Here is a 19,945-nt window from a genome sequence, read left to right on the forward strand (position 1 = left end):
CAAGAATACATGCTTTTCGCGCAGTTATAAGAGAAAAAGTTTTGACGCGTATCAGAGGAACACTTGTAAAACCGATGTGTGATGATTTAGCTCGTTTCGGTCTAAAACAGGTAGTTTCGCTGTATTAAGCAAGAATACATGCTTTTCGCGCAGTTATAAGAGAAAAAGTTTTGACGCGTATTAGAGAGACACTTGTAAAACCGATGTGTTGTGATTTAGCTCGTTTCGGTCCAAAACAGCTTGTTTCGGTGTATTAAGCACGAATACATGCTTTTCGCGCAGTTATAAGAGAAAAAGTTTTGACGCGTATCAGAGGAACACTTGCAAAACCGATGTGTTGTGATTTAGCTCGTTTCGATCTAAAACAGCTTGTTTCGCTGTATTAAGCAAGAATACATGCTTTTCGCGCAGTTATAAGAGAAAAAATTTTGACGCGTGTCACAGGGACACTTGTAAAACCGATGTGTTCAGACTTAGCTAGTTTCGGTCTAAAACAGCTTGTTTCGTTGATTTAAGCACGAATACATGCTTTACGCGCAGTTATAGAAGAAAAAGTTTTGACGCGTATTAGAGAGACACTTGTAAAACCGATGTGTTGTGATTTAGCTCGTTTCGGTCTAAAACAGCTTGTTTCGTTGTATTAAGCATGAATACATGCTTTTCGCGCAGTTATAAGAGAAAAAGTTTTGACGCGTATCAGAGGAACACTTGTAAAACCGATGTGTTGTGATTTAGCTCGTTTCGGTCTAAAACAGCTTGTTTCGCTGTATTAAGCAAGAATACATGCTTTTCGCGCAGTTATAAGAGAAAGTTTTGACGCGTGTCACAGGAATACTTGTAAAACCGATGTGTTCGGATTTAGCTCGTTTCGGTCTAAAACAGCTTGTTTCGTTGTATTAAGCACGAATACATGCTTTACGCGCAGTTATAGAAGAAAAGGTTTTGACGCGTATTAGACACTTGTAAAACCGATGTGTTGTGATTTAGCTCGTTTCGGTCTAAAACAGCTTGTTTCGTTGTATTAAGCACGAATACATGCTTTTCGCGCAGTTATAAGAGAAAAAGTTTTGACGCCTATCAGAGGAACACTTGTAAAACTGATGTGTGATGATTTAGCTCGTTTCGGTCTAAAACAGGTAGTTTCGTTGTATTAAGCAAGAATACATGCTTTTCACGCAGTTATAAGAGAAAAAGTTTTGACGCGTGTCACAGGGAGACTTGTAAAACCGATATGTTCAGATTTAGCTCGTTTCCGTCTAAAACAGCTTGTTTCGTCGTATTAAGCACGAATACATGCTTTTCGCGCAGTTATAAGAGAAAAAGTTTAGACGCGTATCAGAGGAACACTTGTAAAACCGATGTGTTTTGATTAAGCTCGTTTCGGTCTAAAACAGCTTGTTTCGTTGTATTAAGCAAGAATACATGCTTTTCGCGCAGTTATAAGAGAAAAAGTTTTGACGCGTATTAGAGAGACACTTGTAAAACCGATATGTTGTGATTTAGCTCGTTTCGGTCCAAAACAGCTTGTTTCGGTGTATTAAGCACGAATACATGCTTTTCGCGCAGTTATAAGAGAAAAAGTTTTGACGCGTATCAGAGGAACACTTGCAAAACCGATGTGTTGTGATTTAGCTCGTTTCGATCTAAAACAGCTTGTTTCGCTGTATTAAGCAAGAATACATGCTTTTCGCGCAGTTATAAGAGAAAAAATTTTGACGCGTGTCACAGGGACACTTGTAAAACCGATGTGTTCAGACTTAGCTAGTTTCGGTCTAAAACAGCTTGTTTCGTTGATTTAAGCACGAATACATGCTTTACGCGCAGTTATAGAAGAAAAAGTTTTGACGCGTATTAGAGAGACACTTGTAAAACCGATGTGTTGTGATTTAGCTCGTTTCGGTCTAAAACAGCTTGTTTCGTTGTATTAAGCACGAATACATGCTTTTCGCGCAGTTATAAGAGAAAAAGTTTTGACGCGTATCAGAGGAACACTTGTAAAACCGATGTGTTGTGATTTAGCTCGTTTCGGTCCAAAACAGCTTGTTTCGGTGTATTAACACGAATACATGCTTTTCGCGCAGTTATAAGAGAAAAAGTTTTGACGCGTATCAGAGGAACACTTGTAAAACCGATGTGTTGTGATTTAGCTCGTTTCGATCTAAAACAGCTTGTTTCGCTATTAAGCAAGAATACATGCTTTTCGCGCAGTTATAAGAGAAAAAGTTTTGACGCGTGTCACAGGGACACTTGTAAAACCGATGTGTTCAGATTTAGCTCGTTTCGGTCTAAAACAGCTTGTTTCGTTGTATTAAGCACGAATACATGCTTTTCGCGCAGTTATAAGAGAAAAAGTTTTAAAGGCATGTCACAGGGACACTTGTAAAACCGATGTGTTCAGATTTACCTCGTTTCGGTCTAAAACAGCTTGTTTCGTTGTATTAAGCACGAATACATGCTTTTCGCGCAGTTATAAGAGAAAAAGTTTTAAAGGCATGTCACAGGGACACTTGTAAAACCGATGTTTTCAGATTTACCTCGTTTCGGTCTAAAACAGCTTGTTTCGTTGTATTAAGCAAGAATACATGCTTTTCGCGCAGTTATACTAGAAAAAGTTTTGACGCGTATCAGAGGAACACTTGTAAAACCGATGTGTTGTGATTTAGTTCGTTTCGGTCTAAAACAGCTTGTTTCGCTGTATTAAGCAAGAATACATGCTTTTCGCGCAGTTATAAGAGAAAGTTTTGACGCGTGTCACAGGAACACTTGTAAAACCGATGTGTTCGGATTTAGCTCGTTTCGGTCTAAAACAGCTTGTTTCGTTGTATTAAGCACGAATACATGCTTTACGCGCAGTTATAGAAGAAAAGGTTTTGACGCGTATTAGAGAGACACTTGTAAAACCGATGTGTTGTGATTAAGCTCGTTTCGGTCTAAAACAGCTTGTTTCGTTGTATTAAGCACGAATACATGCTTTTCGCGCAGTTATAAGAGAAAAAGTTTTGACGCGTATCAGAGGAACACTTGTAAAACCGATGTGTGATGATTTAGCTCGTTTCGGTCTAAAACAGGTAGTTTCGCTGTATTAAGCAAGAATACATGCTTTTCGCGCAGTTATAAGAGAAAAAGTTTTGACGCGTGTCACAGGGACACTTGTAAAACCGATGTTTTCAGATTTACCTCGTTTCGGTCTAAAACAGCTTGTTTCGTTGTATTAAGCAAGAATACATGCTTTTCGCGCAGTTATACTAGAAAAAGTTTTGACGCGTATCAGAGGAACACTTGTAAAACCGATGTGTTGTGATTTAGTTCGTTTCGGTCTAAAACAGCTTGTTTCGCTGTATTAAGCAAGAATACATGCTTTTCGCGCAGTTATAAGAGAAAGTTTTGACGCGTGTCACAGGAACACTTGTAAAACCGATGTGTTCGGATTTAGCTCGTTTCGGTCTAAAACAGCTTGTTTCGTTGTATTAAGCACGAATACATGCTTTACGCGCAGTTATAGAAGAAAAGGTTTTGACGCGTATTAGAGAGACACTTGTAAAACCGATGTGTTGTGATTTAGCTCGTTTCGGTCTAAAACAGCTTGTTTCGTTGTATTAAGCACGAATACATGCTTTTCGCGCAGTTATAAGAGAAAAAGTTTTGACGCGTATCAGAGGAACACTTGTAAAACCGATGTGTGATGATTTAGCTCGTTTCGGTCTAAAACAGGTAGTTTCGCTGTATTAAGCAAGAATACATGCTTTTCGCGCAGTTATAAGAGAAAAAGTTTTGACGCGTGTCACAGGGACACTTGTAAAACCGATATGTTCAGATTTAGCTCGTTTCGGTCTAAAACAGCTTGTTTCGTCGTATTAAGCACGAATACATGCTTTTCGCGCAGTTATAAGAGAAAAAGTTTAGACGCGTATCAGAGGAACACTTGTAAAACCGATGTGTTCAGACTTAGCTAGTTTCGGTCTAAAACAGCTCGTTTCGTTGATTTAAGCACGAATACATGCTTTACGCGCAGTTATAGAAGAAAAAGTTTCGACGCGTATTAGAGAGACACTTGTAAAACCGATGTGTTGTGATTTAGCTCGTTTCGGTCTAAAACAGCTTGTTTCGTTGTATTAAGCAGGAATACATGCTTTTCGCGCAGTTATAAGAGAAAAAGTATTGACGCGTATCAGAGGATCACTTGTAAAACCGATGTGTTGTGATTTAGCTCGTTTCGGTCTAAAACAGCTTGTTTCGTTGTATTAAGCACGAATACATGCTTTTCGCGCAGTTATAAGAGAAAAATTTTGACGCGTATCAGAGGAAAACTTGTAAAACCGATGTGTTGTGATTTAGCTCGTTTCAGTCTAAAACAGCTTGTTTCGCTGTATTAAGCAAGAATACATGCTTTTCGCGCAGTTATAAGAGAAAAAGTATTGAAGCGTGTCACAGGGACACTTGTAAAACCGATGTGTTCAGATTTAGCTCGTTTCGGTCTAAAACAGCTTGTTTCGTTGGACTAAGCACGAATACATGCTTTTCGCGCAGTTATAAGAGAAAAAGTTTTGACGCGTATCAGAGGAACACTTGTAAAACCGATGTGTTTTGATTAAGCTCGTTTCGGTCTAAAACAGCTTGTTTCGTTTTATTAAGCAAGAATACATGCTTTTCGCGCAGTTATACGAGAAAAAGTTTTGACGCGTATCAGAGGAACACTTGTAAAACCGATGTGTTGTGATTTAGCTCGTTTCGGTCTAAAACAGCTTGTTTCGCTGTATTAAGCACGAATACATGCTTTTCGCGCAGTTATAAGAGAAAAAGTTTTGACGCGTGTCACAGGGACACTTGTAAAACCGATGTGTTCGGATTTAGCTCGTTTCGGTCTAAAACAGCTTGTTTCGTTGTATTAAGCACGAATACATGCTTTACGCGCAGTTATAGAAGAAAAGGTTTTGACGCGTATTAGACACTTGTAAAACCGATGTGTTGTGATTTAGCTCGTTTCGGTCTAAAACAGCTTGTTTCGTTGTATTAAGCACGAATACATGCTTTTCGCGCAGTTATAAGAGAAAAAGTTTAGACGCGTATCAGAGGAATACTTGTAAAACCGATGTGTTGTGATTTAGCTCGTTTCGGTCTAAAACAGCTTGTTTCGCTGTATTAAGCAGGAATACATGCTTTTCGCGCAGTTATAAGAGAAAAAGTTTTAAAGGCGTGTCACAAGGACACTTGTAAAACCGATGTGTTCATATTTACCTCGTTTCGGTCTAAAACAGCTTGTTTCGTTGGACTAAGCACGAATACATGCTTTTCGCGCAGTTATAAGAGAAAAAAGTTTTGACGAGTATCACGTGGATACTTGTAAAACCGATGTGTTCAGATACAGCTCGTTTTGGTATAAAACGGCTTGTTTCGTTGTTTTAAGCAAGAATACATGCTTTTCGCGCAGTTATAGAAGAAAAAGTTTTGACGCGTATCAGAGGAACACTTGTAAAACCGATGTGTTGTGATTTAGCTCGTTTCGGTCTAAAACAGCTTGTTTCGCTGTATTAAGCACGAATACATGCTTTTCGCGTAGTTATAAGAGAAAAAGTTTAGACGCGTATCAGAGGAATACTTGTAAAACCGATGTGTTGTGATTTAGCTCGTTTCGGTCTAAAACAGCTTGTTTCGTTGCATTAGGCAAGAATACATGCTTTTCGCGCAGTTATAAGAGAAAAAGTTTTGACGCGTATCAGAGGAACACTTGTAAAACCGATGTGTTGTGATTTAGCTCGTTTCGGTCTAAAACAGCTTGTTTCGCTGTATTAAGCAAGAATACATGCTTTTCGCGCAGTTATAAGAGAAACAATTTTGACGCGTGTCACAGGGACACTTGTAAAACCGATGTGTTGTGATTTAGCTCGTTTCAGTCTAAAACAGCTTGTTTCGCTGTATTAAGCAGGAATACATGCTTTTCGCGCAGTTATAAGAGAAAAAGTTTTAAAGGCGTGTCACAGGGACACTTGTAAAACCGATGTGTTCAGATTTACCTCGTTTCGGTCTAAAACAGCTTGTTTTGTTGGACTAAGCACGAATACATGCTTTTCGCGCAGTTATAAGAGAAAAAAGTTTTGACGAGTATCACGTGGATACTTGTAAATCCGATGTGTTCAGATACAGCTCGTTTTGGTATAAAACAGCTTGTTTCGTTGTTTTAAGCAAGAATACATGCTTTTCGCGCAGTTATAGAAGAAAAGTTTTGACGCGTATCAGAGGAACACTTGTAAAACCGATGTGTTGTGATTTAGCTCGTTTCGGTCTAAAACCGCTTGTTTCGCTGTATTAAGCAAGAATACATGCTTTTCGCGCAGTTATAAGAGAAAAAATTTTGACGCTTCTCACAGATACACTTGTAAAACCGATGTGTTGTAATTTAGCTCGTTTCGGTCTAAAACAGCTTGTTTCATTGTATTAAGCACGAATACATGCTTTTCGCGCAGTTATAAGAGAAAAAGTTTTGACGCGTATCAGAGGAACACTTGTAAAACCGATGCGTGGTGATTTAGCTCGTTTCGGTCTAAAACAGCTTGTTTCGTCGTATTAAGCACGAATACATGCTTTTCGCGCAGTTATAAGAGAAAAAGTTTAGACGCGTATCAGAGGAATACTTGTAAAACCGATGTGTTGTGATTTAGCTCGTTTCGGTCTAAAACAGCTTGTTTCGTTGTATTAAGCAAGAATACATGCTTTTCGCGCAGTTATAAGAGAAAAAGTTTTGACGCGTATCAGAGGAACACTTGTAAAACCGATGTGTTGTGATTTAGCTCGTTTCGGTCTAAAACAGCTTGTTTCGCTGTATTAAGCAAGAATACATGCTTTTCGCGCAGTTATAAGAGAAAAAATTTTGACGCGTGTCACAGGGACACTTGTAAAACCGATGTGTTCAGACTTAGCTAGTTTCGGTCTAAAACAGCTTTCGTTGATTTAAGCAAGAATACATGCTTTTCGCGCAGTTATAAGAGAAAAAGTTTTGACGCGTATCAGAGGAACATGTAAAACCGATGTGTTGTGATTTAGCTCTTTTCGGTCTAAAACAGCTTGTTTCGCTGTATTAAGCAAGAATACATGCTTTTCGCGCAGTTATAAGAGAAAAAGTTTTGACGCGTGTCACAGGGACACTTGTAAAACCGATGTGTTCAGATTTAGCTCGTTTCGGTCTAAAACAGCTTGTTTCGTTGTATTAAGCACGAATACATGCTTTACGCGCAGTTATAGAAGAAAAAGTTTTGACGCGTATTAGAGAGACACTTGTAAAACCGATGTGTTGTGATTTAGCTCGTTTCGGTCTAAAACAGCTTGTTTCGTTGTATTAAGCAAGAATACATGCTTTTCGCGCAGTTATAAGAGAAAAAGTTTTGACGCGGGTCACAGGGACACTTGTAAAACCGATGTGTTCACATTTAGCTCGTTTCGGTCTAAAACAGCTTGTTTCGTTGTATTAAGCACGAATACATGCTTTTCGCGCAGTTATAAGAGAAAAAGTTTAGACGCGTATCAGAGGAACACTTGTAAAACCGATGTGTTGTGATTTAACTCGTTTCGGTCTAAAACAGCTTGTTTCGTTGTATTAAGCAAGAATACATCCTTTTCGCGCAGTTATAGGAGAAAAAGATTTGACGCGTATTAGAGGAACACTTGTAAAACCCATGTGGTGATTTAGCTCGTTTCGGTCTAAAACAGCTTGTTTCGCTGTATTAAGCAGGAATACATGCTTTTCGCGCAGTTATAAGAGAAAAAGTTTTAAAGGCATGTCACAGGGACACTTGTAAAACCGATGTGTTCAGATTTACCTCGTTTCGGTCTAAAACAGCTTGTTTCGTTGGACTAAGCACGAATACATGCTTTTCGCGCAGTTATAAAAGAAAAAGTTTTACGCGTGTCACAGGGACACTTGTAAAACCGATGTGTTCAGATTTAGCTCGTTTTCGGTCTAAAACAGCTTGATTCGTTGTATTAAGCACGAATACGTGCTTTTCGCGCAGTTATAAAAGAAAAAGTTTTACGCGTGTCACAGGGACACTTGTAAAACCGATGTGTTCAGATTTGGCTCGTTTCGGTCTAAAACAGCTTGTTTCGTTGTATTAATCACGAATACATGCTTTACGCGCGGTTATAGAAGAAAAAGTTTTGACGCGTATTAGAGATACACTTGTAAAACCGATGTGTTGTAATTTAGCTCGTTTCGGTCTAAAACAACTTGTTTCGTTGTATTAAGCACGAATACATGCTTTTCGCGCAGTTATAAGAGAAAACGTTTTGACGCGTATCAGAGGAACACTTGTAAAACCGATGTGTTGTGATTTAGCTCGTTTCGGTCTAAAACAGCTTGTTTCGCTGTATTAAGCAAGAATACATGCTTTTCGCGCAGTTATAAGAGAAAAAGTTTAGACGCGTATCAGAGCAACACTTGTAAAACCGATGTGTTGTGATTTAGCTCGTTTCGGTCTAAAACAGCTTGTTTCGTTGTATTAAGCAAGAATACATGCTTTTCGCGCAGTTAGAAGAGAAAACGTTTTGACGCGTGTCATAGGGTGCACTTGTAAAACCGATGTGTTCAGATTTAGCTCGTTTCGGTCTAAAACAGCTTGTTTTATTGTATTAAGCACGAATACATGCTTTAAACGCAGTTATAGAAGAAAAAGTTTTGACGCGTATTAGACACTTGTAAAACCGATGTGTTGTGAGTAAGCTCCTTTCGGTCTAAAACAGCTTGTTTCGCTGTATTAAGCAAGAATACATGCTTTTCGCGCAGTTATAAGAGAAAAAGTTTTGACGCGGGTCACAGGGACACTTGTAAAACCGATGTGTTCAGATTTAGCTCGTTTCGGTCTAAAACAGCTTGTTTCGTTGTATTAAGCACGAATACATGCTTTTCGCGCAGTTATAAGAGAAAAAGTTTAGACGCGTATCAGAGGAACACTTGTAAAACCGATGTGTTCTGATTTAACTCGTTTCGGTCTAAAACAGCTTGTTTCGTTGTATTAAGCAAGAATACATGCTTTTCGCGCAGTTATAGGAGAAAATGATTTGACGCGTATCAGAGGAACACTTGTAAAACCCATGTGGTGATTTAGCTCGTTTCGGTCTAAAACAGCTTGTTTCGCTGTATTAAGCAGGAATACATGCTTTTCGCGCAGTTATAAGAGAAAAAGTTTTAAAGGCATGTCACAGGGACACTTGTAAAACCGATGTGTTCAGATTTACCTCGTTTCGGTCTAAAACAGCTTGTTTCGTTGGACTAAGCACGAATACATGCTTTTCGCGCAGTTATAAAAGAAAAAGTTTTACGCGTGTCACAGGGACACTTGTAAAACCGATGTGTTCAGATTTAGCTCGTTTCGGTCTAAAACAGCTTGTTTCGTTGTATTAATCACGAATACATGCTTTACGCGCGGTTATAGAAGAAAAAGTTTTGACGCGTATTAGAGATACACTTGTAAAACCGATGTGTTGTAATTTAGCTCGTTTCGGTCTAAAACAGCTTGTTTCGTTGTATTAAGCACGAATACATGCTTTTCGCGCAGTTATAAGAGAAAAAGATTTGACGCGTATCAGAGGAACACTTGTAAAACCGATGTGTTGTGATTTAGCTCGTTTCGGTCTAAAACAGCTTGTTTCGCTGTATTAAGCAAGAATAAGTGCTTTTCGCGCAGTTATAAGAGAAAACGTTTTGACGCGTGTCACAGGGACACGTGTAAAACCGATGTGTTCAGATTTAGCTCGTTTTGGTATAAAACAGCTTGTTTCGTTGTTTTAAGCACGAATACATGTTTTTCGCGCAGTTATAGAAGAAAAACTTTTGACGCGTATTAGAGAGACACTTGTAAAACCGATGTGTTCAAATTTAGCTCATCTCGGTCTAGAACAGCTTGTTTCGCTGTATTAAGCAAGAATACATGCTTTTCGCGCAGTTATAAGAGAAAAAGTTTTGACGCGTGTCACAGGGACACTTGTAAAACCGATGTGTTCAGATTTAGCTCGTTTCGGTCTAAAACAGCTTGTTTCGTTGTATTAAGCAAGAATACATGCTTTTCGCGCAGTTATAAGAGAAAAAGTTTTGAAGCGGGTCACAGGGACACTTGTAAAACCGATGTGTTCAGATTTAGCTCGTTTCGGTCTAAAACAGCTTGTTTCGTTGCATTAAGCACGAATACATGCTTTTCGCGCAGTTATAAGAGAAAAAGTTTAGACGCGTATCAGAGGAACACTTTTAAAACCCATGTGGTGATTTAGCTCGTTTCGGTCTAAAACAGCTTGTTTCGCTGTATTAAGCAGGAATACATGCTTTTCGCGCAGTTATAAGAGAAAAAGTTTTAAAGGCATGTCACAGGGACACTTGTAAAACCGATGTGTTCAGATTTACCTCGGTTCGGTCTAAAACAGCTTGTTTCGTTGAACTAAGCACGAATACATGCTTTTCGCGCAGTTATAAGAGAAAACGTTTTGACGCGTATCAGAGGAACACTTTTAAAACCGATGTGTTCAGATTTAGCTCGCTTCGGTCTAAAACAGCTTGTTTCGTTGTACTAAGCACGAATACATGCTTTTCGCGCAGTTATAAGAGAAAAAGATTTGATGCGTATCAGAGGAACACTTGTAAAACCGATGTGTTGTGCTTTTCGCGCAGTTATAAGAGAAAAAGTTTTGACGCGTATTAGAGAGACACTTGTAAAACCGATGTGTTGTGATTTAGCTCGTTTCGGTCTAAAACAGCTTGTTTCGCTGTATTAAGCAAGAATACATGCTTTTCGCGCAGTTATAAGAGAAAAAGTTTAGACGCGTATCAGAGGAACACTTGTAAAACCGATGTGTTCAGATTTAGCTCGTTTTGGTATAAAACAGCTTGTTTCGTTGTTTTAAGCACGAATACATGTTTTTCGCGCAGTTATAGAAGAAAAACTTTTGACGCGTATTAGAGAGACACTTGTAAAACCGATGTGTTCAAATTTAGCTCATCTCGGTCTAGAACAGCTTGTTTCGCTGTATTAAGCAAGAATACATGCTTTTCGCGCAGTTATAAGAGAAAACGTTTTGACGCGTGTCACAGGGACACTTGTAAAACCGATGTGTTCAGATTTAGCTCGTTTCGGTCTAAAACAGCTTGTTTCGTTGTATTAAGCACGAATACATGCTTTACGCGCAGTTATAGAAGGAAAACTTTTGACGCGTATTAGAGAGACACTTGTAAAACCGATGTGTTGTGATTTAGCTCGTTTCGGTCTAAAACAGCTTGTTTCGTTGTATTAAGCACGAATACATGCTTTTCGCGCAGTTATAAGAGAAAAAGTTTTGACGCCTATGAGAGGAACACTTGTAAAACCGATGTGTTGTGATTTAGCTCGTTTTGCTCTAAAACAGCTTGTTTCGCTGTTTTAAGCAAGAATACATGCTTTTCGCGCAGTTATAAGAGAAAAAGTTTTGACGCGTATCAGAGGAACATGTAAAACCGATGTGTTGTGATTTAGCTCTTTTCGGTCTAAAACACCTTGTTTCGCTGTATTAAGCAAGAATACATGCTTTTCGCGCAGTTATAAGAGAAAAAGTTTTGACGCCTGTCACAGGGACACTTGTAAAACCGATGTGTTCAGATTTAGCTCGTTTCGGTCTAAAACAGCTTGTTTCGTTGTATTAAGCACGAATACATGCTTTACGCGCAGTTATAGAAGAAACAGTTTTGACGCGTATTAGAGAGACACTTGTAAAACCGATGTGTTGTGATTTAGCTCGTTTCGGACTAAAACAGCTTGTTTCGTAGTATTAAGCACGAATACATTCTTTTCGCGCAGGTATAAGAGAAAAAGTTTTGACGCCTATCAGAGGAACACTTGTAAAACCGATGTGTTGTGATTTAGCTCGTTTCGCTCTAAAACAACTTGTTTCGCTGTATTAAGCAAGAATACATGCTTTTCGCGCGGTTATAAGAGAAAAAGTTTTGACGCGGGTCACAGGGACACTTGTAAACCGATGTGTTCAGATTTAGCTCGTTTCGGTCTAAAACAGCTTGTTTCGTTGTATTAAGCACGAATACATGCTTTTCGCGCAGTTATAAGAGAAAAAGTTTTGACGCGTATCAGAGGAACACTTTTAAAACCGATGTGTTCAGATTTAGCTCGCTTCGATCTAAAACAGCTTGTTTCGTTGTATTAAGCAAGAATACATACTTTTCGCGCAGTTATAAGAGAAAAAGATTTGATGCGTATCAGAGGAACACTTGTAAAACCGATGTGTTGTGATTTAGCTCGTTTCGGTCTAAAACAGCTTGTCTCGCTGTATTAAGCAGGAATACATGCTTTTCGCGCAGTTATAAGAGAAAAAGTTTTGACGCGTGTCACAGGGACACGTGTAAAACCGATGTGTTCAGATTTAGCTCGTTTCGGTCTAAAACAGCTTGATTCGTTGTATTAAGCACGAATACGTGCTTTTCGCGCAGTTATAAAAGAAAAAGTTTTACGCGTGTCACAGGGACACTTGTAAAACCGATGTGTTCAGATTTAGCTCGTTTCGGTCTAAAACAGCTTGTTTCGTTGTATTTATCACGAATACATGCTTTAGGCGCAGTTATAGAAGAAAAAGTTTTGACGCGTATTAGAGAGACACTTGTAAAACCGATGTGTTGTAATTTAGCTCGTTTCGGTCTAAAACAGCTTGTTTCGTTGTATTAAGCACGAATACATGCTTTTCGCGCAGTTATAAGAGAAAACGTTTTGACGCGTATCAGAGGAACACTTGTAAAACCGATGTGTTGTGATTTAGCTCGTTTCGGTCTAAAACAGCTTGTTTCGTCGTATTATGCACGAATACATGCTTTTCGCGCAGTTATAAGAGAAAAAGTTTAGACGCGTATCAGAGGAACACTTGTAAAACCGATGTGTTGTGATTTAGCTCGTTTCGGTCTAAAACAGCTTGTTTCGTTCTATTAAGCAAGAATACATGCTTTTCGCGCAGTTATAAGAGAAAAAGATTTGACGCGTATCAGAGGAACACTTGTAAAACCGATGTGTTGTGATTTAGCTCGTTTCGGTCTAAAACAGCTTGTTTCGCTGTATTAAGCAAGAATAAGTGCTTTTAGCGCAGTTATAAGAGAAAACGTTTTGACGCGTGTCACAGAGACACGTGTAAAACCGATGTGTTCAGATTTAGCTCGTTTTGGTATAAAACAGCTTGTTTCGTTGTTTTAAGCACGAATACATGTTTTTCGCGCAGTTATAGAAGAAAAACTTTTGACGCGTATTAGAGAGACACTTGTAAAACCGATGTGTTCAAATTTAGCTCATCTCGGTCTAGAACAGCTTGTTTCGCTGTATTAAGCAAGAATACATGCTTTTCGCGCAGTTATAAGAGAAAAAGTTTTGACGCGTGTCACAGGGACACTTGTAAAACCGATGTGTTCAGATTTAGCTCGTTTCGGTCTAAAACAGCTTGTTTCGTTGTATTAAGCAAGAATACATGCTTTTCGCGCAGTTATAAGAGAAAAAGTTTTGACGCGGGTCACAGGGACACTTGTAAAACCGATGTGTTCAGATTTAGCTCGTTTCGGTCTAAAACAGCTTGTTTTGTTGCATTAAGCACGAATACATGCTTTTCGCGCAGTTATAAGAGAAAAAGTTTAGACGCGTATCAGAGGAACACTTGTAAAACCGATGTGTTGTGATTTAGCTCGTTTCGGTCTAAAACAGCTTGTTTCCTTGTATTAAGCAAGAATACATGCTTTTCGCGCAGTTATAGGAGAAAAAGATTTGACGCGTATCAGAGGAACACTTTTAAAACCCATGTGGTGATTTAGCTCGTTTCGGTCTAAAACAGCTTGTTTCGCTGTATTAAGCAGGAATACATGCTTTTCGCGCAGTTAGAAGAGAAAACGTTTTGACGCGTGTCATAGGGTGCACTTGTAAAACCGATGTGTTCAGATTTAGCTCGTTTCGGTCTAAAACAGCTTGTTTCATTGTATTAAGCACGAATACATGCTTTAAACGCAGTTATAGAAGAAAAAGTTTTGACGCGTATTAGACACATGTAAAACCGATGTGTTGTGAGTAAGCTCCTTTCGGTCTAAAACAGCTTGTTTCGCTGTATTAAGCAAGAATACATGCTTTTCGCGCAGTTATAAGAGAAAAAGTTTTGACGCGGGTCACAGGGACACTTGTAAAACCGATGTGTTCAGATTTAGCTCGTTTCGGTCTAAAACAGCTTGTTTCGTTGTATTAAGCACGAATACATGCTTTTCGCGCAGTTATAAGAGAAAAAGTTTAGACGCGTATCAGAGGAACACTTGTAAAACCGATGTGTTGTGATTTAACTCGTTTCGGTCTAAAACAGCTTGTTTCGTTGTATTAAGCAAGAATACATGCTTTTCGCGCAGTTATAAGAGAAAATGATTTGACGCGTATCAGAGGAACACTTGTAAAACCCATGTGGTGATTTAGCTCGTTTCGGTCTAAAACAGCTTGTTTCGCTGTATTAAGCAGGAATACATGCTTTTCGCGCAGTTATAAGAGAAAAAGTTTTAAAGGCATGTCACAGGGACACTTGTAAAACCGATGTGTTCAGATTTACCTCGTTTCGGTCTAAAACAGCTTGTTTCGTTGGACTAAGCACGAATACATGCTTTTCGCGCAGTTATAAAAGAAAAAGTTTTACGCGTGTCACAGGGACACTTGTAAAACCGATGTGTTCAGATTTAGCTCGTTTCGGTCTAAAACAGCTTGTTTCGTTGTATTAATCACGAATACATGCTTTACGCGCGGTTATAGAAGAAAAAGTTTTGACGCGTATTAGAGATACACTTGTAAAACCGATGTGTTGTAATTTAGCTCGTTTCGGTCTAAAACAGCTTGTTTCGTTGTATTAAGCACGAATACATGCTTTTCGCGCAGTTATAAGAGAAAAAGTTTTGACGCGTGTCACAGGGACACGTGTAAAACCGATGTGTTCAGATTTAGCTCGTTTCGGTCTAAAACAGCTTGTCTCGCTGTATTAAGCAGGAATACATGCTTTTCGCGCAGTTATAAGAGAAAAAGTTTTGACGCGTGTCACAGGGACACGTGTAAAACCGATGTGTTCAGATTTAGCTCGTTTCGGTCTAAAACAGCTTGATTCGTTGTATTAAGCACGAATACGTGCTTTTCGCGCAGTTATAAAAGAAAAAGTTTTACGCGTGTCACAGGGACACTTGTAAAACTGATGTGTTCAGATTTAGCTCGTTTCGGTCTAAAACAGCTTGTTTCGTTGTATTAATCACGAATACATGCTTTACGCGCAGTTATAGAAGAAAAAGTTTTGACGCGTATTAGAGAGACACTTGTAAAACCGATGTGTTGTAATTTAGCTCGTTTCGGTCTAAAACAGCTTGTTTCGTTGTATTAAGCACGAATACATGCTTTTCGCGCAGTTATAAGAGAAAACGTTTTGACGCGTATCAGAGGAACACTTGTAAAACCGATGTGTTGTGATTTAGCTCGTTTCGGTCTAAAACAGCTTGTTTCGCTGTATTAAGCAAGAATACATGCTTTACGCGCAGTTATAAGAGAAAAAGTTTAGACGCGTATCAGAGGAACACTTGTAAAACCGATGTGTTGTGATTTAGCTCGTTTCGGTCTAAAACAGCTTGTTTCGTTCTATTAAGCAGGAATACATGCTTTTCGCGCAGTTATAAGAGAAAAAGATTTGACGCGTATCAGAGGAACACTTGTAAAACCGATGTGTTGTGATTTAGCTCGTTTCGGTCTAAAACAGCTTGTTTCGCTGTATTAAGCAAGAATAAGTGCTTTTCGCGCAGTTATAAGAGAAAACGTTTTGACGCGTGTCACAGGGACACGTGTAAAACCGATGTGTTCAGATTTAGCTCGTTTTGGTATAAAACAGCTTGTTTCGTTGTTTTAAGCACGAATACATGTTTTTCGCGCAGTTATAGAAGAAAAACTTTTGACGCGTATTAGAGAGACACTTGTAAAACCGATGTGTTCAAATTTAGCTCATCTCGGTCTAGAACAGCTTGTTTCGCTGTATTAAGCAAGAATACATGCTTTTCGCGCAGTTATAAGAGAAAAAGTTTTGACGCGTGTCACAGGGACACTTGTAAAACCGATGTGTTCAGATTTAGCTCGTTTCGGTCTAAAACAGCTTGTTTCGTTGTATTAAGCAAGAATACATGCTTTTCGCGCAGTTATAAGAGAAAAAGTTTTGAAGCGGGTCACAGGGACACTTGTAAAACCGATGTGTTTAGATTTAGCTCGTTTCGGTCTAAAACAGCTTGTTTCGTTGCATTAAGCACGAATACATGCTTTTCGCGCAGTTATAAGAGAAAAAGTTTAGACGCGTATCAGAGGAACACTTTTAAAACCCATGTGGTGATTTAGCTCGTTTCGGTCTAAAACAGCTTGTTTCGCTGTATTAAGCAGGAATACATGCTTTTCGCGCAGTTATAAGAGAAAAAGTTTTAAAGGCATGTCACAGGGACACTTGTAAAACCGATGTGTTCAGATTTACCTCGGTTCGGTCTAAAACAGCTTGTTTCGTTGGACTAAGCACGAATACATGCTTTTCGCGCAGTTATAAGAGAAAAAGATTTGATGCGTATCAGAGGAACACTTGTAAAACCGATGTGTTGTGCTTTTCGCGCAGTTATAAGAGAAAAAGTTTTGACGCGTATTAGAGAGACACTTGTAAAACCGATGTGTTGTGATTTAGCTCGTTTCGGTCTAAAACAGCTTGTTTCGCTGTATTAAGCAAGAATACATGCTTTTCGCGCAGTTATGAGAGAAAAAGTTTAGACGCGTATCAGAGGAACACTTGTAAAACCGATGTGTTCAGATTTAGCTCGTTTTGGTATAAAACAGCTTGTTTCGTTGTTTTAAGCACGAATACATGTTTTTCGCGCAGTTATAGAAGAAAAACTTTTGACGCGTATTAGAGAGACACTTGTAAAACCGATGTGTTCAAATTTAGCTCATCTCGGTCTAGAACAGCTTGTTTCGCTGTATTAAGCAAGAATACATGCTTTTCGCGCAGTTATAAGAGAAAAAGTTTTCACGCGTGTCACAGGGACACTTGTAAAACCGATGTGTTCAGATTTAGCTCGTTTCGGTCTAAAACAGCTTGTTTCGTTGTATTAAGCACGAATACATGCTTTACGCGCAGTTATAGAAGGAAAAGTTTTGACGCGTATTAGAGAGACACTTGTAAAACCGATGTGTTGTGATTTAGCTCGTTTCGGTCTAAAACAGCTTGTTTCGTTGTATTAAGCACGAATGCATGCTTTTCGCGCAGTTATAAGAGAAAAAGTTTTGACGCCTATGAGAGGAACACTTGTAAAACCGATGTGTTGTGATTTAGCTCGTTTTGCTCTAAAACAGCTTGTTTCGCTGTTTTAAGCAAGAATACATGCTTTTCGCGCAGTTATAAGAGAAAAAGTTTTGACGCGTATCAGAGGAACATGTAAAACCGATGTGTTGTGATTTAGCTCTTTTCGGTCTAAAACACCTTGTTTCGCTGTATTAAGCAAGAATACATGCTTTTCGCGCAGTTATAAGAGAAAAAGTTTTGACGCCTGTCACAGGGACACTTGTAAAACCGATGTGTTCAGATTTAGCTCGTTTCGGTCTAAAACAGCTTGTTTCGTTGTATTAAGCACGAATACATGCTTTACGCGCAGTTATAGAAGAAACAGTTTTGACGCGTATTAGAGAGACACTTGTAAAACCGATGTGTTGTGATTTAGCTCGTTTCGGACTAAAACAGCTTGTTTCGTAGTATTAAGCACGAATACATGCTTTTCGCGCAGGTATAAGAGAAAAAGTTTTGACGCCTATCAGAGGAACACTTGTAAAACCGATGTGTTGTGATTTAGCTCGTTTCGCTCTAAAACAGCTTGTTTCGCTGTATTAAGCAAGAATACATGCTTTTCGCGCGGTTATAAGAGAAAAAGTTTTGACGCGGGTCACAGGGACACTTGTAAACCGATGTGTTCAGATTTAGCTCGTTTCGGTCTAAAACAGCTTGTTTCGTTGTATTAAGCACGAATACATGCTTTTCGCGCAGTTATAAGAGAAAAGGTTTTGACGCGTATCAGAGGAACACTTTTAAAACCGATGTGTTCAGATTTAGCTCGCTTCGATCTAAAACAGCTTGTTTCGTTGTATTAAGCAAGAATACATACTTTTCGCGCAGTTATAAGAGAAAAAGATTTGATGCGTATCAGAGGAACACTTGTAAAACCGATGTGTTGTGATTTAGCTCGTTTCGGTCTAAAACAGCTTGTCTCGCTGTATTAAGCAGGAATACATGCTTTTCGCGCAGTTATAAGAGAAAAAGTTTTGACGCGTGTCACAGGGACACGTGTAAAACCGATGTGTTCAGATTTAGCTCGTTTCGGTCTAAAACAGCTTGATTCGTTGTATTAAGCACGAATACGTGCTTTTCGCGCAGTTATAAAAGAAAAAGTTTTACGCGTGTCACAGGGACACTTGTAAAACCGATGTGTTCAGATTTAGCTCGTTTCGGTCTAAAACAGCTTGTTTCGTTGTATTAATCACGAATACATGCTTTACGCGCAGTTATAGAAGAAAAAGTTTTGACGCGTATTAGAGAGACACTTGTAAAACCGATGTGTTGTAATTTAGCTCGTTTCGGTCTAAAACAGCTTGTTTCGTTGTATTAAGCACGAATACATGCTTTTCGCGCAGTTATAAGAGAAAACGTTTTGACGCGTGTCACAGGGACACTTGTAAAACCGATGTGTTCAGATTTAGCTCGTTTCGGTCTAAAACAGCTTGTTTCGTTGTATTAAGCAAGAATACATGCTTTTCGCGCAGTTATAAGAGAAAAAGTTTTGACGCGTGTCACAGGGACACTTGTAAAACCGATGTGTTCAGATTTAGCTCGTTTCGGTCTAAAACAGCTTGTTTCGTTGTATTAAGCAAGAATACATGCTTTTCGCGCAGTTATAAGAGAAAAAGTTTTGACGCGGGTCACAGGGACACTTGTAAAACCGATGTGTTCAGATTTAGCTCGTTTCGGTCTAAAACAGCTTGTTTCGTTGCATTAAGCACGAATACATGCTTTTCGCGCAGTTATAAGAGAAAAAGTTTAGACGCGTATCAGAGGAACACTTGTAAAACCGATGTGTTGTGATTTAGCTCGTTTCGGTCTAAAACAGCTTGTTTCCTTGTATTAAGCAAGAATACATGCTTTTCGCGCAGTTATAGGAGAAAAAGATTTGACGCGTATCAGAGGAACACTTTTAAAACCCATGTGGTGATTTAGCTCGTTTCGGTCTAAAACAGCTTGTTTCGCTGTATTAAGCAGGAATACATGCTTTTCGCGCAGTTATAAGAGAAAAAGTTTTAAAGGCATGTCACAGGGACACTTGTAAAACCGATGTGTTCAGATTTACCTCGGTTCGGTCTAAAACAGCTTGTTTCGTTGGACTAAGCACGAATACATGCTTTTCGCGCAGTTATAAGAGAAAAAGTTTTGACGCGTATCAGAGGAAAACTTTTAAAACAGATTTGTTCAGATTTAGCTCGCTTCGGTCTAAAACAGCTTGTTTCGTTGTACTAAGCACGAATACATGCTTTTCGCGCAGTTATAAGAGAAAAAGATTTGATGCGTATCAGAGGAACACTTGTAAAACCGATGTGTTGTGATTTAGCTCGTTTCGGTCTAAAACAGCTTGTCTCGCTGTATTAAGCAGGAATACATGCTTTTCGCGCAGTTATAAGAGAAAAAGTTTTGACGCGTATTAGAGAGACACTTGTAAAACCGATGTGTTGTGATTTAGCTCGTTTCGGTCTAAAACAGCTTGTTTCGCTGTATTAAGCAAGAATACATGCTTTTCGCACAGTTATAAGAGAAAAAGTTCAGACGCGTATCAGAGGAACACTTGTAAAACCGATGTGTTGTGATTTAGCTCGTTTCGGTCTAAAAC

The sequence above is a fragment of the Amblyomma americanum genome, chromosome 11 (genome assembly GCF_052857255.1).
Source record: "Amblyomma americanum isolate KBUSLIRL-KWMA chromosome 11, ASM5285725v1, whole genome shotgun sequence".
NCBI lineage: Eukaryota > Metazoa > Arthropoda > Arachnida > Ixodida > Ixodidae > Amblyomma > Amblyomma americanum.